Source organism: Lutjanus erythropterus, chromosome 15 (assembly GCF_056507025.1).
Source record: "Lutjanus erythropterus isolate fLutEry1 chromosome 15, fLutEry1.hap2, whole genome shotgun sequence".
NCBI lineage: Eukaryota > Metazoa > Chordata > Actinopteri > Lutjaniformes > Lutjanidae > Lutjanus > Lutjanus erythropterus.
In genome coordinates, this window is record NC_139331.1 from 2,741,226 (window position 1) to 2,763,610 (window position 22,385).

The 22,385-nt window shown below is 39.1% G+C and overlaps 1 protein-coding gene across 2 annotated transcripts in view; it reads right to left on the minus strand.

Annotated features, from left to right (window-relative positions):
* Positions 1–21,774, minus strand: part of LOC146313873 (heparan sulfate glucosamine 3-O-sulfotransferase 5) — a 153,021-nt gene extending 131,247 nt beyond the window's left edge. For both annotated transcript variants that reach the window (XM_084737260.1, XM_084737259.1), the window contains exon 1: positions 21,382–21,774. The gene's annotated coding sequence lies outside the window, so the exon portion shown is untranslated. The remainder of the gene's footprint in view (positions 1–21,381) is intronic.
* Positions 21,775–22,385: the final 611 nt, after the last annotated feature.

Sequence of the window (22,385 nt, forward strand, 5' to 3'; positions counted from 1 at the left end):
TGTTTGTATTTTACTTCATGTAATGGATTTTGACCAAAACAGCAACATCTAAAGTGCCTATCTCAAAGATTTTCTTTTAAATTGAGTGTTTATATATTGAATTTGCAGTATTATGAACTGGGCGTCTGTGGTGACTAGGGCTGGGTGTCAGTACTCAATACCTTGAAGGTACTTAATTAAAAAAACCCAGTACCAAGTAGTATTGAAACCTCTCCAGTCAAATGATACCTGCATTCAATCCTTTTTGTACCCAGATCTAGAAAAACCTGACTATTTGTACTGTTTTGCTCAAAGCCAATCACTGCAAGCATTCTTCAGTTAAATGAAACGTGATTGGCTCTCTGTGTCGGCTACAGTTAGCAGATACTAGCTACATACACTCTGTGGTGGTGAAGTCGAGCATGGCTGATTTGGTAGAAAATAAATAAAAGGTATTGAATGAAGTTCTCTTCTGGTATCTGTGTTATATTTAAGGGTATTAGAATTGGTATTGATACTGTAATTTCTTTCATGATACCCAGCCCTAGTGGTGACATTACCCCCCAAAAATGCTGAATTAAGTTATTGCTGATGTAATCTCTATAAACAGATATCTGCATATAAATCTAGAGTGCTAAATTGTTGTCAGTAAAGCAAACCGAACATTTCATACAGCTGCAGCTTCACATTAAAAGCATTTAACTGGTGAAACACGAGGTGATTTTTATTGTGAAGTACTCACAGGAAATGCAGTGTGTTTGTCAGTGAGCTTAGCACCTACAGCTATCATTCCTTGAAATCCATCTACAAAACGTCATTTTTTTGCATGTTTTTGACAGCGGATCAGTTTGAATTCTTGCAGGGAGTAATGGAACAAAAAAAGAGCAGCCACAGTGAGCTGTTAGATGAAAAACTGCAGACAAAAGGCTGCACACCTCCAACTTCTCAGCCAACTCCTTTCACTGTGTCATGTTTTTTAGCTCATATCATGTGGAGCATGAATTCAGTTCATCTCTATCTATTGCCTGATTAATACAACAGCAGTTTATTTTGCCGCCCCCAGAATGATCTGTAAAATTAAACCACATTTACTGTTAGCACCAGTAAACCACAGGTGTCGTCAAATCAATCAGGACTGAAATCTTTGGGATTGCTGCTTTAAAGATATTTAGTTTTAAAAGTGCCAGAATTAGCAGTGGAAGCCAACCATCAGGGCTGCAGAGTTTCAGGAGGATCATAATACCTGAATGATCAATGATTTGGCTTTCAGATGGATTTCTGGCAGGTCAGAAATTTTGGTCATCTGTGTGCAGCTTTTTTCAAATCAACAGTCCAATTTGCCGACATGGCTGCTGTTTAGTCATCACTGTAGTGAGCTACTTTGAATGTTATTGGAGTGGAATTTTTCTCACCTGGCCTCGCTACTCATTTTCATTCATTTTCAGTTTCCAAGTGGTGCAGAAAAAATGCCTCTGGAAGCAATTGGACAACCAATCAGAGCAACATAACGTGGCATTGCGTCGTTCTTTTCAACAAAACCTTTAACTACAGTTGTTTGTTCTTCTTTTAGCAAAAATATACCTTCCATTTTGTGCTGTAATACTGATGTGATGGTGGATTCAACAGAAATAGTTCCACATTAGCAGCAGCCATCCTGATCAACACCACTTTGGAAATAAGAAAGAAAAAAGGTTTGAGGGGGGAGTAATGTCAGAAGAAAACATTAGGAGAAAAATCATGAATTCATTCATTTACACTATGATGGAGACACCATTTTCCCAGGAAATATCGTGCCCAGTGGCAGTCAGATTTTTCACGGTGATAGCGAGGCTCATAGGAAATCACTCTAAACGCTGGTGGTGTCATTATTCTATAACCATTACACTGTGAAATCAACATTTACTTCATAATGATAAGCTAAAGCCTAAAAAGTTGTCTGTTTCCACTTTAAAGATACCCACTTAATTTTCTGGGGTTATTTGATTCAATACTTCAAATTAAATCTTCTTTTTAGTTGCTTCATTCAAATACATTTTAATTCTCAAACAAGTCAAAATGTCAAATACTATTAAATTTGAACTAAAATAATATTTACTCACAGCTGAATCAGGCTATGAATTGGTGTATGCTGAATGTATGTATTGTTACAGTCTAAAGGTCTAGTCTGAAGGCTGAATCGAAGACTCCTCCTCACTGTGAGGAGTAAAAATCTTGTGGGAAAAAATTGAACCCTTTATTTATTTTTTGTTGGCATGAAGGTAGTCAAATTCAAATATACTGAGTCCAAAGATACAAGAAAAAGGATCCTGTAAAATATTTTTAAAATGAAGAACATAAACTCCCTCTAGACCCTATGACTCTAAATTCTGAGAGCAATTCCAGAGGACATGACCTCTGCATTTTCAGTGGTAGCTCTGGCTCTGATCCCTCGGAGTCAAACATCTCTTGACATTTCAATTTACCACTCATGTAAAACTCACCACTAAATCCAAATATTTGAAGAAATTGGGGCATGACTGGTCATAAAGTGTGTTATAGAAGAATAGCAAGTTGTTAACTCAGACGTTTTCATTTGACAGAATCCTAAAGCTGCTTGTAAAAGTGTGTGAGCAGGTAATTCCAAAGTATATGCTGTATAACTCTGGGCCCGCTTCCAGTAAATTACTACTTCTGCCTGCTAGACACTTTTGCAACTTCCTCAAATTGTCAAAGCTATCCGTTAACATTCAAAATAGCCTGAGCAACTCGTACAAAGCCAAGAAGCTGAGGAGAAGCAGCGTCCATGAGCTGCACCAGTCTGCCAGCACTGCTAAGTATTTCATGCTTATTGTTTCTGTCCCTGGGCGATGAAGATTTTGAATCTTTAAAATGTACTGTGCAGTAATACTTGCAAGCGCTCCATCCACAGCCCTGCGGGGGATGCAACGCACTGCCAAAGACATTGGTTGCCATGGTAACTCTGACAGCACCTCCCCATAAAAGCTCTAATTGATAGCAGCAGATAGCTGCAGAGAATTAAGCATCACGCCCGGATCAGTGGTGCTACGTGCAGACAAAGGCACTGACAACCAGACAAAACCCATGTGAAAGACCCATGTGTGGCCAATGCAGGCTTCACATGTAAGGGTGCTCTGCTGGGACAAATTTGCACCCAAAATCCTGAAACAAGCTTTCAATAATCCACATTTGAAGTCATGTTCACTCCTAAAAACCTACTTTTCTTATCCAAAATTGCTTTTTTTTCCCCCATTTGTGTGATACATTAATGTCAGAAAACATCATGTCTAATCATCTTGTATTTTTCAGCAGAGAAAAAAAAAACATTTCAGGCTGAAAAAAGAAATTTCCCATTCTGCCTTTTTCCACCAATTCTGAAATGGCCCCAGGGGAAAGCACTTCCCGCAAAAATTTGATGAACCTGCCTCTCATTTAGTTAGAGATGCCATTACTCTGCTGAAATGACTCAGAGTAAATCAGCTCTCTGCTAGAAATATAATTATGAATGATTTTTGCATTTAGTGTGGCAGCGTTATGTCCACGCATGTCAATAAAGCAGGAGTGGTAAGTCTCTTTTATGGCTGTGTTTCAGCAGCAGCAGCAGCAGCAGCAGCAGCAGTGGGGTGGACTGCTGAGAGAGAAAGTATTGAGCCGTGATTCAACAGAAGCCAAAGTTTGGGGGAAAAAAGAACTCTCTGCGTGTCTGTCTGCAGACAGCTGGAGCAGACAGACATCAGCTTTTTTGTCAACACAGTGAGCTGGATGAAAAAGCACACACAGACAGAGAGGACTGCAGGGTTTGAGGTTTTCTCTCTGTTTCCTCTCTCTGGGTGCTTGTTTTCAAATTAGACATCTATATCAGGAATTTCACTGACATGACAGACACATCGGCAGATATGAAAGAGAGTTGAGATGCGAGTCAGACCTATAATAGTGATGAAATACTTCAGAATACAATGAAGTTCAGGCATGTCAACTTGAATGCACTGGACGTGATGTAACACTGAGCACAGAGTGAACAGAAATTCAGAATGAAGCCTGTTACTACATACTGATTATACTCTGTGATACATTACATTTATTTGTGTGAGAGCAGGCGCAGCTTTCACACTATGTTATCTTTGTTCTTTATTAATGTGAGAGCTGGAAGATAAGTCTCATACTAATGTTGTCTTTGGTTTAAGGTTGGGTGATCCAGCCCAGACTTATTCCCAACTCATCACATGCAGACGATTTGTCACTGCCCCTCGGCGACTCAAACAGACACATCGCGACTGAAGTGAGTGACTTCAATGTAAATCCATTAGCAGCTGTATAAGACGCCCCTGGCTGTTGATGTAGCATCAAGAGGGAGTCAGTCCACACTTGGAGGAGATGGGGTGGATAGCTTAATCAAACACAGGACTTTCACCCAGGAGGCCTGGGTTTGTATCCGATGTGAAACCAAAATGTTATTACAAGTTCTTAGGTATATACATTTATGTGTGTCATGTTGCTTTTGTCATGTGATTTTTGTGTTGCAAGCAAGTTGCTTCAGGGACATGTGACTTACATTTGTCATGTCACATTTGTTTGCAGAGATGCTTCAATGATGTCATGTGACATACATTACGTAACGCAGTTATTGTAACCCCAAACACAGTCTTATCCTAAACCTAGCCAAGTAGTTTCTCTGCCTACACCTAACCAAATAGTGATATTTCACAGTGTTAATCACGTGATAATCAGCAGATACAGCTGCTAAATTTTAGTTTGTGCTTCTGTGTCAGATGTCAAGGGGCACTGACAAAGTTGGCATGAGAATGTGTAAGAATAGATAATCTGATTGCCAGAGGGTGGTAGGAGAAACTGCAAGGCAACTTGGCATTGAAATGTGAGCAAGGTCAAGAAACATAACAACCATCTCACTAATGGTTGAAACTATAAACCAACACAAAAAAAGACAATTACCAAGATAAACCAGAATGTTGTGAACAGACTCATTAAAACCAAAAGTAACATTTGCATTTTGAAGCACAAAACAGTAAACATAATAAACTTTTAAGTTCAGTCCAGCACCAGGCCTAAAGGCCCTACCAGACACAAGGTGATTTGACCTGCGCCAAGGGGTTCAGCTCAAGCTTGTTCAACCAGGTTCAACTTGGGCACCATCTCCCTGAGCTGTACACTGACAAGCCGCTGTGATGCCCACAAGCCATTGAAAATAATGGGTTTCAGAATGCAGCAGTGCTGTTGTTTGTTGTTCCTGAAAGCCCCTTAAGCATGATGGAAAATGTGGGCCTTTGCTTGGCTAGTGTCCTATTAACAACTAGCGTTGTTCATGAGTCTGTTCGTGGAAGAACAGGAGATGTGGAGAATCATACAGAACCAACAAATAGTCTCCTGTCCATAAACAAAAATGATGAGTGTAGATTAAGTCTACAATTGGTGATAATCAAACAGGGCAACTGAAGCTGACTCTAACCATAGAGAGAAGCACACACTGCCTAGGCTGCAAAATGTAGATAAATACTTTTAATATATTTGTTCAGTGCCTTTTTATTATGCACCAACCTTGCACTTTTGTGTGCATTGTTGAAAAATAGCTTAAATAAACCCTCAGGTCGTGGTTACATCTGTGAGACACCAAAGCAACTTACAATTACAGCATTCAACCATGTAGATACAACACAGAAATTGCAAAACATAAGGCATGTACATCAACTTCATCAAATATGTTCAACTGCTACAAGATGGGCCAAGATGCGGTCTGAACAGACAAGTTTTCCATCTGTGCTTGACTTTAGCATATCACAGATACATCGTATCAGAGTAAACAGAGCTGGATTACCAACCGGCCACAATGCCCTGAGGCCAGAACCCCAGGGCTTCTGAAGCTTAACAGCACGTATGCACAGGAGGCATTTCAGCCGCTGCTTTTAGTTGTCTGTCTCACATGTGCCTGACACAACAGATATACTCCTATTTTAATAAGTACAGCTGTCTACACAGACCACATTAAGACATTTAATTTATTCAGCGCTCACATGCTGTGTATTCCTACCCCAAATTAAAAGATACACAGCAGACCTGGTGCCAGCACAGGAGTATTAGTGCATGAGGGGTTTCTGGACACATAATGAAGTCACTGTGTGCTTAATAAGACAGGTGATATTTATTTTATTGTAAATAAATCTCATGAAAAGATCCAAACCATCAATGAATGCATCTGCTAACAAGTACTGTGTCTATCAAAGCCTGACATGTCTTCTTCCTCTGTGCCACAGAGCTCCACTGTTGTCTATTAAAAACACATCAATGAGTCACACTGTTGCACCGGGTGACATGTTCCTTCATTACCATGAACACACAATGCAGTTCAGTGGTTCTCAAACTGTGGGGCACAGAGCCTCTGCAGGTGGGGCGTGCATGACCGGGGAGAAATATGGAGAGCAACTAAACTGAAGCAATGATTCATGTAGGGAAACTAAACAAATAAGCTGTCATGATGCTGCCATGCTGACTTTTATTTCACGAAAATTCAACCTGGATCCTTTTTTATAGAAAGGTGAAGTCACACCTCTTCCAGTGGACCACCATGTCACCCAACTTCAGAAAAAACATGAACTGTAGTCAGTGGTGAGAGACAAATAATTGCTCAATCTTTTTTTTTAATTCTGCCACGAATCATACATATGTTTGTTAATTTAAAAGATAACTTTACAAGTCAAGAAAGTACTGTTTGTCATAAAATTGCTGAAATACCAGACTGTGAAGAAACAGAATTAGAAAGACTATACATCCAGAAGTAATTGATGTCATGACTGTCTCCTTTTAAAAGCTAACATTACCCATTGAAGCTACGATGCCAGTGTGTTCTTGTACCATTGTAACATTTAAAAAATTCTTGCCACTGACTATGTCCCATGGAGCACACAGGAAGGGGCGGGACTTTGTTTCCCCCTATCATTGTAAATGATTTATTAAAAGAAAGAAAGACAGAAAGAACGAACCACAGCTTTAGTTTATTCTGAGTTAGTCCCACACAAACCATTCCGCTGCTCCAAATCTCGCTAGAATAAAAAAAATGCCTTAATCCACCACTGAAAATATTCCCTCCTCTCTGAGTGTTGTTTATTAAAGTCTACAGTAACCATCAGCTAATGGGCAATGATTAGAGTTCAACCTCTTGACTCAAAGTATATTTGGGGACCACTGTGCCTTACCAACAGAATGTATTTTGCGATGGGGAACCACCGTTATATAAACCAAATATCACTCTCTCCTTACACGCCAGACTTTAGCCTTTAGCAAAATCAGTCATTTTACCTCACAGAACACAGGAGTTTCTGGCATACTGCTGCCTCAATCTGTTGTGCAATGGCATGGCTTCTGTAAATCTGAACTAACCCTTTAAAACAACAAAATCACACAATAACATAAAGAAACTAACCAATCAAGGCAGTGGTAGAGCAGCAACTCTTAATGCAAGGTAAAGTTGCTGATTTTGCCATTGGAATCTGGTTGCTTTGGAGAGAGTGATATCTGGACTTTACAACAGTGGTTTCCCGTTGGAAAAATCTGACAGTGAGGTAAAGTAACTTGAACTAGATTTTTTGTAGGAGGCTGTCCACAGCAGTACATCGCTTAGCTTCCTACACCGGTACTCCTGCTGCTTCTCCAAACCGAGGATGTGCCGACTGCCATCTATTATGGATAACACACTGACTATAAAGTGACTGTTACAACCCCATTTCAAAAATTCCAGACTATCCTTTTCATTTAAGTTTCATTTTCATTGTATTTAATACCCAAATTTAAAGGTTTATACCAATTTATTTGGTTTGTGTTACGCATGTAGGATTTAAAAAGATATATTGCTATCTTAATTTCTTAAAACTCCCATATTAATATTTATATCGACCTCAAAACTCCAGTCACGCTCAGGCTCTATTACTTACACTTCTCCAGTTCTATCCTGTTACAGCTGATATAACAGTGCTAACTGAACACAAGCACGTCCTGATATCCTGAGTGCTTACATTTTAAGCCTGAGTGACCCCCATGGGAACCCCCCTCACCTCGGCCGCATTGGAACTACCCTCGATCCACTGAGCAACACAGGCCCATAAACAATCTTCACGCTTAGATGGGAGATCATGTTTTATTTCCAGACACCTCATCCACCTGGACCACGGCTTTGTTTGCTCTATGTTTCAAACTTATTGCTCTTTGTAGGGCTGCGGCTGCTGTGATAGGAGGCAGAGGTGAGACGGAGGAGAGGATGGACAGTCGGTGAGAAATCAAGCAAGCAGGGGGAGAATTAAGGCAAAGGGAAGTCATAACAGCTGTCATTATTTATGAGTTCAGAAGTCAATTACACAGCAAACACAGCAGCGGTAATAAATATAGATCCATGCAAAGCACCAGCACAGCTTCAATCAAAGGCATTAAAATGCAAGCAATGCAGAGGGAGAGCTATTGCATTTCATTGTTCGCACTGAAGCATAAATAAGACATAAAACACAACATTAACGTTACATCTAGGTGTGACTTTAAAATGATTAAAAAGTTATAACCATCACCAAGTCTGGTGAGCACAACACACGAACAGACAACGGTTCAGTCTCGTTTTCAAAGGCTCTTCAGAAATGAATTTACTTGACAATTTCATCCTTTAGTCTGACTGAGCAGATGTAGACTGTGGCTATAACTAGGGATGTGAATCACAAGTTTCATCACAGCGTAATATGATATTTTGTCGATTGTTTGGACAACAATATGATATCTGCTGATATCACACAATACAATTTCAATTTGAGGGGTGTGAGAGGTGTGTGATCAATAACAGACAGAATCATATATCCATTTAACACATTCAATTACATTTATGTCAACTCACAAAAAGCAACTAAATTGTGATTGAGCAATATTATGACTGACATCTTCCAGACATTTGTAATATGGACATAACAAGGAAATTTCAAAATAAAGGCACATCTTAAACATAATGATATAGATTGATATTTTTACTTTGCACTGATTATATTGGATCATTTAACATTGAATCAAATCATATCCAGATAACAATATGTAAACTATATTTTCTGCAATTTTGAAATCACAGGGAATGCAATATTTTTTAAAGGCAAAATGTGTCAAAAAAATAAATGAAAAATGAATAAATGTCATGAGGCAGAGGTGTCCTGTCCTACACATCAGATTTTACAGACTTAAAGAAAAAGTTTTCACTTGGTATTTGTAAAAAAGTTAAAGGTGCCCTGTGTTTTTTTTTTTTTTACATGGATCAGTAGTAGTAAGTGACATCTAGCTGTGAGCTTGCAGATTTTAAACAACTGAATAACTTCTAAGAGCCTATCAGGAGCCAGTGTTTTGGTTTGTCTGTCCTGGTCTTCTTCAGTAATATGATGGTGCAGCCTGGTGGACCTGCTCTCTGTAGGCTCATTCTAGGGTAAAGAAAACACAATGATTCCTACTTTCAGATGATTATACACCAATGAAAACATACGTATGAGTATTATATTACATTTCTGCCATATTCTGTCAATAAATCCCCCTAAATCGTACACACTGGACTTTTAAGTCATGGTTTACATTTACAAACTCGCATAGAAACAATTTGTCGATTGACCACTTACTAGATCTCTTCAAGAGCTTCCAGATAACTTCCCAGATGGTTTGTTAACCATCTGGAAAGTCATTCCTGAAAAAAGTTTGGAAAAGGGCAGGCACTTAAAAAAAACGCATGGCAGGTGATTGGATGAACCATCTGTCTATCACGTCTAACACGAACTAGCTTCAACCAATCAGATCAAACTCACGCCTTAGCCGGTTGGGAGAAGAGTGAAAACCTTCAGTGTTGTTCTTCGCTCTTCTTTCAATGAAGAAATACTCTCCACATCTCCAGATCTAACTGATGCTATCACAGTATCTACACCAACATCTTCAGGAGCTGTCATTGCTTGTTCGAGACAAGTCACTTCCCTGGACACTTTTTGCGGGCATCACACCTAAAACCATTCCCAGAGCTGCTGATTGGCTGCACCACTGTTGGTGTGGACACAAACAGATAACTAAGCCTGGCAGGATGGATTCTCCCATGATCGCATGAATCCAGCGGCCTTACCGTGCCCTGCCATCTCTCAGCCTTAAACTCAATCCAACAATGAAGGTCACAAAATGAGACAGAAAACTCTGAACAAAATCTATTCAAATTATTGAACACAAAAGACAGTCAAGACTTTTTTTTCTTTTTGTCATATTACAAGTCAAGCTTAATTAGTTAAACGATCAATTATTTGGACTGCCATACCATTGATCACTTTTTATAACCAAATGCTGATTATGTTTGAGACCAAGCAAAAATTCAAAACAACTACAGTGTGAAGATTTGCTTTTATTACTTTACTCAGTGTTAAATAAAAAAAAAATTGCTGTCAGATTGCTCAGTAATACAAATAAATCTCAGTTGCAGCCTTTGTTCTAAACACAGGATAAATATTAAATGGAAACACGCCTTTGAGAAAGGTGTAGAAACTATAAGAACCAAATACATAATTAAATGAATCCACTGAGGCTCCGCTGTGGGAGGACACTGAAATTGCATCAAGCAAATCTGGGGAATGGAACCCATATGGCTAATGGATGTGGGTTATGATATTGTTTTGGAAGGCAACGCAACGCGCCGTCCTTCAGATGCTACAGCACCACAGACCTCCACAAATCATTACTGCCGGATAATAGAACACACTTGATCAGACCCAGGAGGAAGGCATGCCAGGGAAAAGAAGACGACGACCAGTCTGTGAATAATGATGACGGTCACCTTAGTCGTATATCACCATCCTGAGAGAAGATGACTTGGATAAGGGTGTCAGCGTGGAGGGCTGACGAATTTCTGCACCATCCTCAGATTTCAATCCCACAGAGCCACCCTCCTCCTCTCTCTGTCTGCCTCCTCCTGCCTCCGTAATTGCTTGCTAAGCCAGAAATTAATCCATGTTGCAGCTACCCAAACACATCTTTGCAAATTGGACGTAGCAGGATGACCATCATGAATCTGGAGTGATGACACAGCACGCCGCAGGGCCTCACTTCCACTCGAGTGTCTTGCTCGGCAAAGTTATCAGGAACTGGTAACCAAGGTCACGTTGGTACAGCAGGTAGGTCTTTGCCTGAATATTGGATGCATTCAATTAGCGCTTCTGCAAAGGCGAACGTGAGCGAAATGTAATAACCGGCTCGGGCGTGAGGGAGCGACTGGATTGACGTGCCGGAAAGCCTGCTGTAAAAGTCAGACTGATAGACTAACGCTCCTCTGCTGCTCTCTTTTCTTTTCACAGTTTTACTGGAGTTGGCAGCCTCCCGGGCCGGGCCGGGCTCGCTTGTTCCGTCTGCGCTCCATTTGTTACTCCTGGAAGGTCACCGGAGAACATTTTCAGGCCCTTCCTCAATGTCCGCTGCCGCCCTGCCTGCAGGAGTCATTAAGATGAATAGGACAATATGCTGTCCTGGCTGCTGCTAACTGTGTGCCATCATGACCTCTGATAGCTCAAATTAGACCTTCAGCAACACATCTACTGTTTTCCTTTGATGAGATCCACACTCCACGTTGTGAGGCACTGTGGGGCACAGTTGGAACGAAACCAGCATTTTCAACTTTATTACAATACCAGTATAAAAACAATACTCCATCCTCTTTCCATACCATGACAAACAGTGACTGAAAAAAAGCACTGAACACGGTGTGGTCTTACTGTTCTGCAAGCCAGATTTCAAGCAGGAAAATAAATAAATAAAGACTGAACTAAAGCATTTCAATCTTTTTTTTCTTATAGCTTCAGTACTTTTGATACTATCAAATATTAGTATTGTTTTGTTGTTGAAAAGTAGGGAAGAACGGATACGTTTGACAGCCTTATTAGCCTGATATTGGTTTAGTGCAACTATATCTGTAAATATTGGCTGTATGTTGTATGACTTTTTTTTTTTTTTTTTGTTTTGCAGGCAGCATTTTTTTTTGTATCCCCTTCCTTAATTCATGTCATTCTATTGTCTATATTGTGCTCTTTTTTATTTATATTATTTAGATTATATCATTTATTTTCATTATAATAAATATATTTATTTATAATTTATGATTATCATATCTACCAGTTAAAGTTTACCATTTCAGTGCCCTGATGTCATATTGGGTTTTATATACATATATATGTATAAGAATATTGACCAATATATAGGTATCGGTTGAATTTTTTTTTTCACTTCCCAATACTGGTATCGGCCCCAAAAATCCAGTATCGGTCAGGCTCTAATTTTTAGGTTTCGTGTATTCAAACTTGACTACATTTAGGTCAGCATAAATACATAAAATCAATAAATCAGTTTTGCGATGTGTGTGGCTGTGGCCTGTATATTGTGGTGTCACATTTTCACATTTAGAATCACATTTTCTAAACTTAAATATGAAATAGTGGTGTAGAAAAATCTGAATACATAATTCACATATGCAGACAAAATGTGTTTTGAAGCGTAGGGTTACAGTATTTAATGGTATGATAATCATCTCCAATTTTTTTTTTCTGATATCACAGTGTATGTTATTACATAATAATTATTATTATGGGTTACAGTGACCCTTTAAGAAATGAAAACAGAGGGCTTTTTGGTTGAACGAAGGCCTTAATACCAGCATACTACTGCAGCTATACTGAAGAGAGGATAAAAACACTGGTGTAACTAGTTTTGAGTTCAACATGTAGACATTAAACAATTCAATAACTCTTCATCAGTTTTCAGCAGATTAGTTGTGCAGTGTGTAATCAACCTTGACAGATGTTCCCTATGGTTTATTTCTTCCTCATGATCAATTATTGAAGCCTGGTACTGTGAGCAACTTGATGGAAGATGAGAAGCTGGGGAGCTGAAGTCAGGAATCGTCTCAGAAGTGTCATGTGTATGCACAAACAGAGCTTTGCAAATTTGTCTAAACACCATTCTTATTTATCCATTTTTGTTGATTTTCACCAGAACCTTTAAAAGTTACCCAGCTTTTAGTTCGTTCACTTTAAACCTGCTTGTTTTTTGTGTGTTTTTTTTTTTTTGCATGACTTCAGTGAAGCCAATCTAACCCTTTTACATGTGAAGTCACACAATAACACTAACAAAGTAAAAGATCGAGGCAGTGATAGACCAACAACTCCTGTGTTCTGAGAGGTAAAATCACTGTTTTTGTCAAAGGAGTCTGGTTGGTTTGGAGAGAGAAGATCACTCTGTCTGACAACAAGGTAAAGCAGTGACAATATTCAAAATATAGTGTACACTTAACCTGATATTGATTTTTCAGGAGGCTAAACACATTTTGCGCCCTGCGATGAACTGGCAACTTGTCCAGGGTGTACCCCGCCTCTCACCCTATGTCAGCTGGGTTAGGCTCCAGCCCCCTGCGACCCATTAAGGATAAGTGGTTACGGACAATGAATGAATGAATGAATAAACACATTTTGCTGCTAACGCTGTGCACAACAGTTCATTGCTTAGCTTCCTACAGTGTTATTCCTGTTGCTTCTCCAAACTGGGGGCGTTTCGACTGCCATCTACTGTAGTTAATACACCAACTATGAATAAGTACCTCATCTAAAGCCACTTCAAAAACCCTAACTATCCCTTTAAAGACAATAAATATGCTGTTTCTTTCTGCATCATTACTCTCCTTGGCCTTTTATATTTACTGCTGTTGAGTGGCTCCTTTGCACATGTACCAGAGGACATAAAAAGAGAATACCATAACTATATCCATTACTTTTTCCAACCTCAAATTTGAACCACAGCAACCACAGATCAACATGCACAGTTCTTGTTGAGTCACTGGTCAGTGAGGCTGCAACCTCCCTGACACCCCTTTCACATGGTAATGGAAATAAGGCTATAACATTTTATTTTATAGAGGCATAATTTCCCAGTCATTTTCCAGATTGAATTGTTCTCCTCAGTCTCCAGAAACAACTCCGTATTTCTGGAATTCTGGCGACAGTCCTGCTCAGTGCCTCCAATAACTCAACTGTTCTGATACCAATACCAATATTGGAAATGCCAATTACAGTCGCATACACAAGTCTATGTGCCAATTCACAAGTCTATGCATCAGTTCAGAAGTCTATATATTATCAACAAAAACCTTGATTTTATGTTTTTAACTGAAACTTGGTTAAATGAAAACAATAGCGCAGCAGTTCTTATTGAATCAGCCCCCCCAAACTTCCATTTTATCAGCTCAGTTAGACAACTTAGGAAAGGAGGTGGAGTAGCCACTTTATTCAAGGATGTTTACCAGTGCAAACAGTTATCATATGGGAAGTTTGAGTCTTTTGAATATGTAGCACTGCAGTTGAGATCCTCCTGTCGAGCAGTATTAGTAACCATTTACAGGCCACCAAAATATAATGCACACTTTGTTGATGACTTTTCTAGACTATTGTCTGTTGTGTGTATTGATTTCAACTGTGTTGTTATAGTGGGTGATTTTAATATTCATATTGATAATCCCAAAGATGGCAGTGCAAAAGAACTTTTCTACATCCTGGACAACTTTGGACTTTCCCAGCATGTAACAGATCCAACACACAATAAGGGACATATTTTAGATCTAATTATTTCCAAAGGGCTCAACATTTCTGAGGTTGTGGTGACTGATGTTGCCTTTTCTGATCATTACTGTGTTTTCTTTAAAATGGCCATCTCCGCTAACACCAGTAAAACTACAACAGAGGTGATCAGAAAACGCTATATCAACGAAAACACCTGTACACTATTCACCCAGGATTTTACACCCACACCAGCTCTGCCCTCAGTCTCTGTCGATGATCTGGTTCATAGTTTCAGCTCTAAAGCTATGAATATTATGGACACTGTTGCTCCTATGAAGGTCAAAGTTGTCTCTGGTAAGAAAAAAGCACCATGGAGGAATGCCACACTGATAAAAGCTCAAAAAAGAGAATGTAGAAAAGCAGAACGCAGGTGGCGAAAAAACAAACTCCAGGTTCATTATGACATCTATAAGGAAAGTCTGCGCATCTATAACTTGGAGCTAAAAAGGGCAAGGCAGTCCTTTTTCTCTGAGATTATCAACAAAAATAACAACAATGCACGGACCTTATTCACTGTTGTTGACAGACTGACAAACCCCTCAGCATCAGTCCCTCCTGAACTGCTGTCCACCAAGGGATGCAATGACTTTGCCTCTTTTCTTACAGACAAGATTTTAAAGATAAGACAGACAGTCAACACAGTGGCTATTTCACCTATTTCACCTGTGCCTCATAACACTGCTCCAGTTAATTTAGCACTTTTTCACCCCTTAGATTATGCAACTTTGACGGACATAGTCAGAAATCTTAGGTCCACTACCTGCTACCTCGACACTCTGCCTACAAGCTTTTTTAAGGATGTTTTTAACTGCATAGCATCAGATATACTTCAGATAGTAAACAGTTCTCTTCAGTCAGGCCTTTTTCCAACGGCCCTGAAGACCGCAGTCATTAAACCTCTTTTAAAAAAGCCTAACCTGGATGCCTCAGTAATAAACAATTACAGGCCCATATCAAACCTACCTTTTTTAGGAAAGATCATTGAAAAGGTTGTTTTTCAGCAACTTAATGCCTTCTTGGTGCAAAACAATTTCTTTAATGTCTATCAGTCTGGATTTCGAGCACATCACAGCACTGAGACTGCACTTGTAAAAGTTCTGAATGACATCCATCTGAGCAGTGATGCATCAAAGATTTCAGTTCTGGTATTACTGGACCTCAGTGCTGCATTCGACACAGTCGACCATAAGACTCTGCTCGACAGACTTGAAAAGTGGGTGGGACTTTCTGGTACTGTGCTAAATTGGTTTAAATCTTATTTACAAGACAGGGATTTCTTTGTGTCACTTGGCAATTATGAATCTGTGCGAACAAAAATGACATGTGGAGTTCCTCAAGGGTCCATTCTTGGGCCTCTTCTCTTCAACATTTATATGCTCCCTCTTGCTCAGATTATGGAATATCACAACATCTCCTACCATACTTATGCAGATGACACACAACTCTATATTACAGTGTCACCAGATGACTACAGTCCCCTACATCTGTTAAATAAGTGCATTGATGAAATCAATACATGGATGTGCCAGAATTTCCTACAACTAAACACAGACAAAACTGAGATAGTTGTTTTTGGCCCTAAAGAACAAAGATCAAAAGTCAGTGCTCACCTTGAATCCATGATGCAAAACCTAAAAATCAAGCCAGAAATCTTGGTGTCATTCTGGACTCAGACCTAAATTTCACCAGTCACATAAAGACAATTACTAAATCAGCCTACTACCACCTTAAAAACATAGCAAGAATTAAAGGATTTCTGTCTAGGGAAGATACAGAAAAACTTGTTCATGCTTTCATTTTCAGCAGGCTGGACTATTGTAACGGTGTCTTCACAGGTCTGAGTAAAAAATCAATCAGACAACTGCAGCTCGTCCAGAACGCTGCTGCCAGAATCCTCACCAACACCAAGAGAGTGGAGCACATTACACCAGTGCTTAAATCATTGCACTGGCTTCCCGTGTGTCAAAGGATAGACTTTAAAATCTTGTTACTAGTTTACAAAGCACTAAATGGTCTCGGGCCTAAATATATCTGTGATTTGCTTATACGTTATGAAGCACCAAGACCCCTCAGATCATCTGGAACAGGTTTACTCAGTGTTCCCAGGATCAGAACCAAACAAGGTGAAGCAGCCTTTAGTTTCTGTGCTCCCCACCTGTGGAACAAACTTCCAGAACACCTGAGGTCAGCTGAAACTGTCGGCTCATTTAAATCAGGGCTTAAAACATTACTGTTTACTGCAGCCTACCAGTGAAGTGGATACGTTACATATTTTTAGGATAATCTGTAGCTATTGTTTTTATATTTGTCTACTGCCGCTTTTGTTTTATGTTTGCTTCTCTCTTTATATGCATTTCTGTAATGTCTTAAACTATTTATTGTCCTGCTTTTAGCTTTTGTTTTTAATTATCTCAAATGCAATTTTAATGCTCTTTTATTGTTTCTAATTTAATGCATTTTCAAGTTCTGTAAAGCACCTTGAATTGCCTTGTGTATGAATGGTGCTATATAAATAAAATTGCCTTGCCTTGCCTTGCCTTGCCTTGCCTATGCACCAATTCAATGTCATGTCATTTATTGGCCCAAGAAATGCAACTTTTTAATTATTATGTATAATAATTAAACGTAATTGCAATTTTTTTTAAACCTGCACCCAGCCATACAACAATGACAGCAATCATGTTCTACCCGTACGCAGTTCATAGTATAAAGCTTTTAAATATATATTTTTTTTATTGCACTGTATCGGGTCAATACTCAACGATTCGCAAACTTCCGATATCGGAATCAGGAAGGAAAAATAGTAACGTAACATCTATGATTTTTGCGTGGAGTTCACAAAATGATTCATGCAAGTGTTCTTTGATCTGCTATCTCTGTGATTAAGGTTTGATTATGAATAGAAAACCAAAAATACTTGATGAAGGTGAGGGGAGCTCATGATCATTTCAGGAAAGATTACAATGTGACTATAGATGCAAAGAAAATTAGGAAACTGCCAGGCGAGGCTGTTACTTAAGCCTTTATTCCCTGTTGGTTCTTTTTATTCAGAGCCCTGTCAGAGCTGTTGGATAGAGTGGAGTCCAGTGGTGCAGACAGGGCATGTTCCAGCCTGAAATACGGTAGATACAGTGCACAACTGGGATAACCAAGTATCTTGAGGAGCTTACATAAGCACCAGCCTCACGCTGTTAGAATTAAACCAAAGCACTGTGATATTCTAACACACCTAATATCCCTCATTACCGTGCACTTTTGCACTCCGTCTTTTCATCCTCATTCTCACAGGCCGCCACAGAGCTTCAGGCACTTAACTAATAACAAAAGCCCTATTAGAGAGTTAATGCAGAGTAATGATGACATGCAGCAGCACTGAAAATAGCACCTGTCGCCTGAGACAATAATAAATCTCCTGAGACAATTACTGATGGTGCACTGACACAAACACAAGGGGTAAAAGTAAGAAATGCTCAACGCTGAGGCACCGAGTGTGATCACCAGACGCCGAATTAATCCTCTCACCTTCTGAGACACTGAGAACAGTCTGAGGCTACGTTCACACTGCAAGCTTTAATGCTCAATTTGGATTAACTGCTCAGATTAGGGCTGGGCAATATATTGATATAAAAATTGATATTGTGATATGAGACTAGATTTTGAATATAATTATATCATGATTTTAGTGTTGTCTTTTCCTGGTTTTAAAGGCTGCATTACAGTAAAGTGATGTCATTTTATAGACAGATTACATCAGATTAGGTAGATATCCACATGACTGATAATTATTTGTCAAAATTCTCATTGTGATAATATTTTGTGAGAGCATCAATAGTCATCCCTACAAAATTGTCACAAAATAAATAAAAACCAATAAAAAAAATATTGTAAGTTTGATTCTGTCCATGTTTTCCAGCCCTACTATAAAATCATCCTGTTTGCACCATTTGAGAATTTACATCATGTAATTTTTGAAAACGTGTATATCAAGATTAATATTCTATACTGCAGACAGCCCGTTCTCACTACAAAATCACATCTACATTGCACGTCAATATATTTCTGTTTATTATTAGGTGGCGACCTCTAGTGGGCGTACTAAGTATGACAGGAGAAGTATAAAGAAAGAGTATAAAGAGTGAAAAAGTCCAAATATGGCAGTAGGGTGGATGGATAGATCTGACAAACACAGGATTTTTACCATGGAGACTGGGGTTTGAGTCCTGCTCGAAAAGTCAATATGGAGTTTTTAAGTTATTTAAAGTGACAGTTCATCTTCTCATCCTCATGCTGATTGAAGGTCAGGTTTAGTTTTTTAGTCCACAAAACATTGGTGGAGTTTCACAGGAAAACAGCGATGCTGAATCCCCCAAATAATGGAAGTGAATGGCAATGTAGTCAAACTCTGTCACTGTCAATATTCTCCACTGATGATGATCATTTTGGGAGTAACTGGCAACTGACATATCCTGTCGTGTAGGTACAAGGATGTGTTGATCATGCTGAGATATTATGTATAAGTCATATCGTCCAGGGGTGTAAGAAAATACTGAAAATATCAAGTATCATGATATCATCTTATGTGATACAATATTGATTCTAAAAAAAACTATCTTAATATTTAGATACATATGAAGATTTGTGGCAGCAGTTTCCTGTTGTTTTTGACCACTAGATTGCAGTGTTCTTATTATCTTCACTGTTCTGATTCCATAAAAATATAACTTTTTTAACTCAAATGTTATACATATGGTGGTGTGCTCTTTATACTGTAACAGTTTTCCTGAACTCAGATTTAAAAAATAGCAATATAGCACCTTTCTGACAGTGCTGTAATATATGACAATATACTGAATCATATCATACATATCATATCATCAGATTCTTGCTTATACACAGCCCTACCAACCTAGCTCATATCGATTTTTTTTCTTGTGAACAACATCAGATTTCAGTGTGAACTGGTCATGGTCTGGAACTGAACTGCATGCACTAAAGAGCAATAACAAAGACTTTACAGGCAGCATACGACAGATAACATGTAGGCCTCTAAGAATATCTAATTGTGATTATTTTGACTGATATTGCAATTGCAATATGATTTGCAATTAGATGTAATGAACATTTTTACATCATTGTCTTAATTTGATTGAACAACATGTTGAAATGAGTAAAGTGTGATTTTTTGCAGGATTCTGTAAAAAATGAAGATTTTTTTTTTAAGTCTGTAGAATCTGATGTGTAGGACAGGACATCTCTGCCTCACCACATTCATTCATTTAAATGTTTTTTTTTGTTTGTTTGTTTTTTTTTTTACACATTTTGCCTTTAACAAATATTACACCTCCTACGATTTGAAAATTGCAGAATGACATGTTGTAGTTTTGATAAAATTTCGATTGATTGTGCAGCTCTGGTGTGGATGCAGAGTCAGAGTTATGAGTGGTGGCATCATACCATTAATGGCTTCACAGAAACTGATTTCATCCAAAAATTTCACGATGTCAAAGGGCTATTTTTAACTAGCGATGCATGATATGGATTTTTTTCAGCTGATACCAATGAGATGATTTCACATTTTTATATTTTAAAAAATATTTCCAATAACTTGTATGTTATACACACTTGAGGGTAAGAAATGCTCTGATGTGGTGAGCAAAAATGGATGGTTTAATATTCCACAGCTCTGAATGAAGCAGATCTAACCGACATCACTATGACAACAAAAACAAAGAACAAAAATCAAATTTTCATTGAAGTCTTTATAGTGAAGTTCATGAAAACACTTCACAAATATAATGTGGATTTTACAGAGGATTTTGCCCACAAATTCGAATTAAATGCTTTGACAATATGTCAAATCAGATATTATTATAGTTGATATTTATCAGACTGATGTAGCTGTGATAGAGCAACATTGACCGATAATCTATTGGCCCCGATATTTTTTGTGCATTCCTACTTTAATTAAAGCTCTCAGTGCCTCTCCACAAGACTCTCTCAGCAAGACAAGACAACCGAGTGATGTAAAAGTCACATGAATTCTGATCTGGCTGTTCACACTGAGGTTGCATAGCAAATAAATCAGATCTGTATTTGATTTAGGACCACATATGAATGTGGACCAAATTAGAATTGAAAAGATAAGATTCCATGTGGATTTGTGTAGTTCACACTGTCATGAAAAATACAGATCTGAGTCACGTATAAGCAAAAACTTAAAAATTAAAATATATATATATGATTTCAGCCACTTTTGCCTGCAGTGTGAACGCAACCTGAGAGTAACTGTACGGGTGAAAAGTGTTTGGACAGAAAAAGACAGCTGAGATCAAAATTAAACTCATTTCAAACACAGTTCATGGTCCAGTGAAGCAGTTCAGCAACGTTTCAGTTTGCTCTATGCTCAGGCGGGCACATGTGAAGATTCTTCTGAAAAATACATGATGTTTGATCATTGAGCTGCTGCACCAGTAGAGCGATCCTGCAGGGAGGAAACCCAAGTTTGTTGTACTGTAGCTGCAACTTGATCATCCATGTGAAAGAGGACGAATTTTAGAGACCTGATAAGACTAGGAAAGTGCAGAAATAGGGATTTTGCAGTTACAAAACACCAAAAAGTGTCATAAGGTCAATAAACTCATTATGGGACACCATGTGGATATGATTATGTTTGCCCTCAGTTCTCTGTTTTCTGCATCCAGAGACTATTTTGCAACAAAGTGGTAAAAAAAAAAAAAAAAAAAAAAAGAAGACTGTTTACCTGTTCTCCATCCTCCTCGGGACACGGTTCTACCCTTCCAGCCAGACGCTCAGCAGGAGGAGCAGCCGGGATGCAGCGGAGGTCACAAAGCCTCTCCACATCTCTCCCGGAGGCGTGCGGCTGCAGGTTAAACAGGACGGCAGGTGTGGAGGTGAACAGGAGCTCCGGATGATCCAGATGATCCGCTCCGTGCAGCGTGCGCGCTCGGACAGCCAGGTGCGTAAAGAAACGTGTAGACAGAAAGAGTCACACGGCGTCCTGTCGCGACGACACGGTTACCTTTTTTTTTTTTTTCTCTCAGGAAGCCTCTCTGAAGTCCACTTATACCGGAGCGCCCCCCTCCAGCACCCCGCGGATCAGTGTGGCGGAGGAGACGCGCGGAGCTCGCTGTGGTGCTGCTGACTGGAGAGGAGAAGAGCAGGGTGCACGGGGAGAGCTGGGGCGTGTTCCTGAAGGAGGAGGAGGAGGTGGCGGAGGAGGAGGAGGAGGGGGGAGGAAGGGCGGATGCGCAAAGATGCTCAGCTTACTGTGAGAGCAAAAAGTTTCTCGAAGTACAGACTCAGCCTACAGATTTCATACCATATGTGGTGATTTATTGCAGAGTTTAGGGCTGAGCTGCAAATGAGGGGTGTTAAATTTTGATGACAGAGTTTTATTTTAACTGATAAAAAGTATCCTAAAATCAGCTCCAAAGCAGGAGTCTAAAGTTTGGTTGCTGACTATTAAACGAGCTTCAGAAAAATTACAGTCAAAATTCAAAAACCTTTAATCTCTCTCTGCTGCCTGTCCTTCCCTCTAGAGGTGCACCGATGGCACTTTTCTTGGCCGATTCTGATTTCCGATTTTTCAGTGTCTGATGTGTTGATTCCGATTTTGGCCAATTCCAATTTTCTGTCTTTCTACGAATTATAGTTGACAAACTACACAAACATTTTTGTAACTTTTCTTTAATGTAAATTAAATTGGATGTCCATAATAAAACACATTTCCTCCAAAGGTGCTCC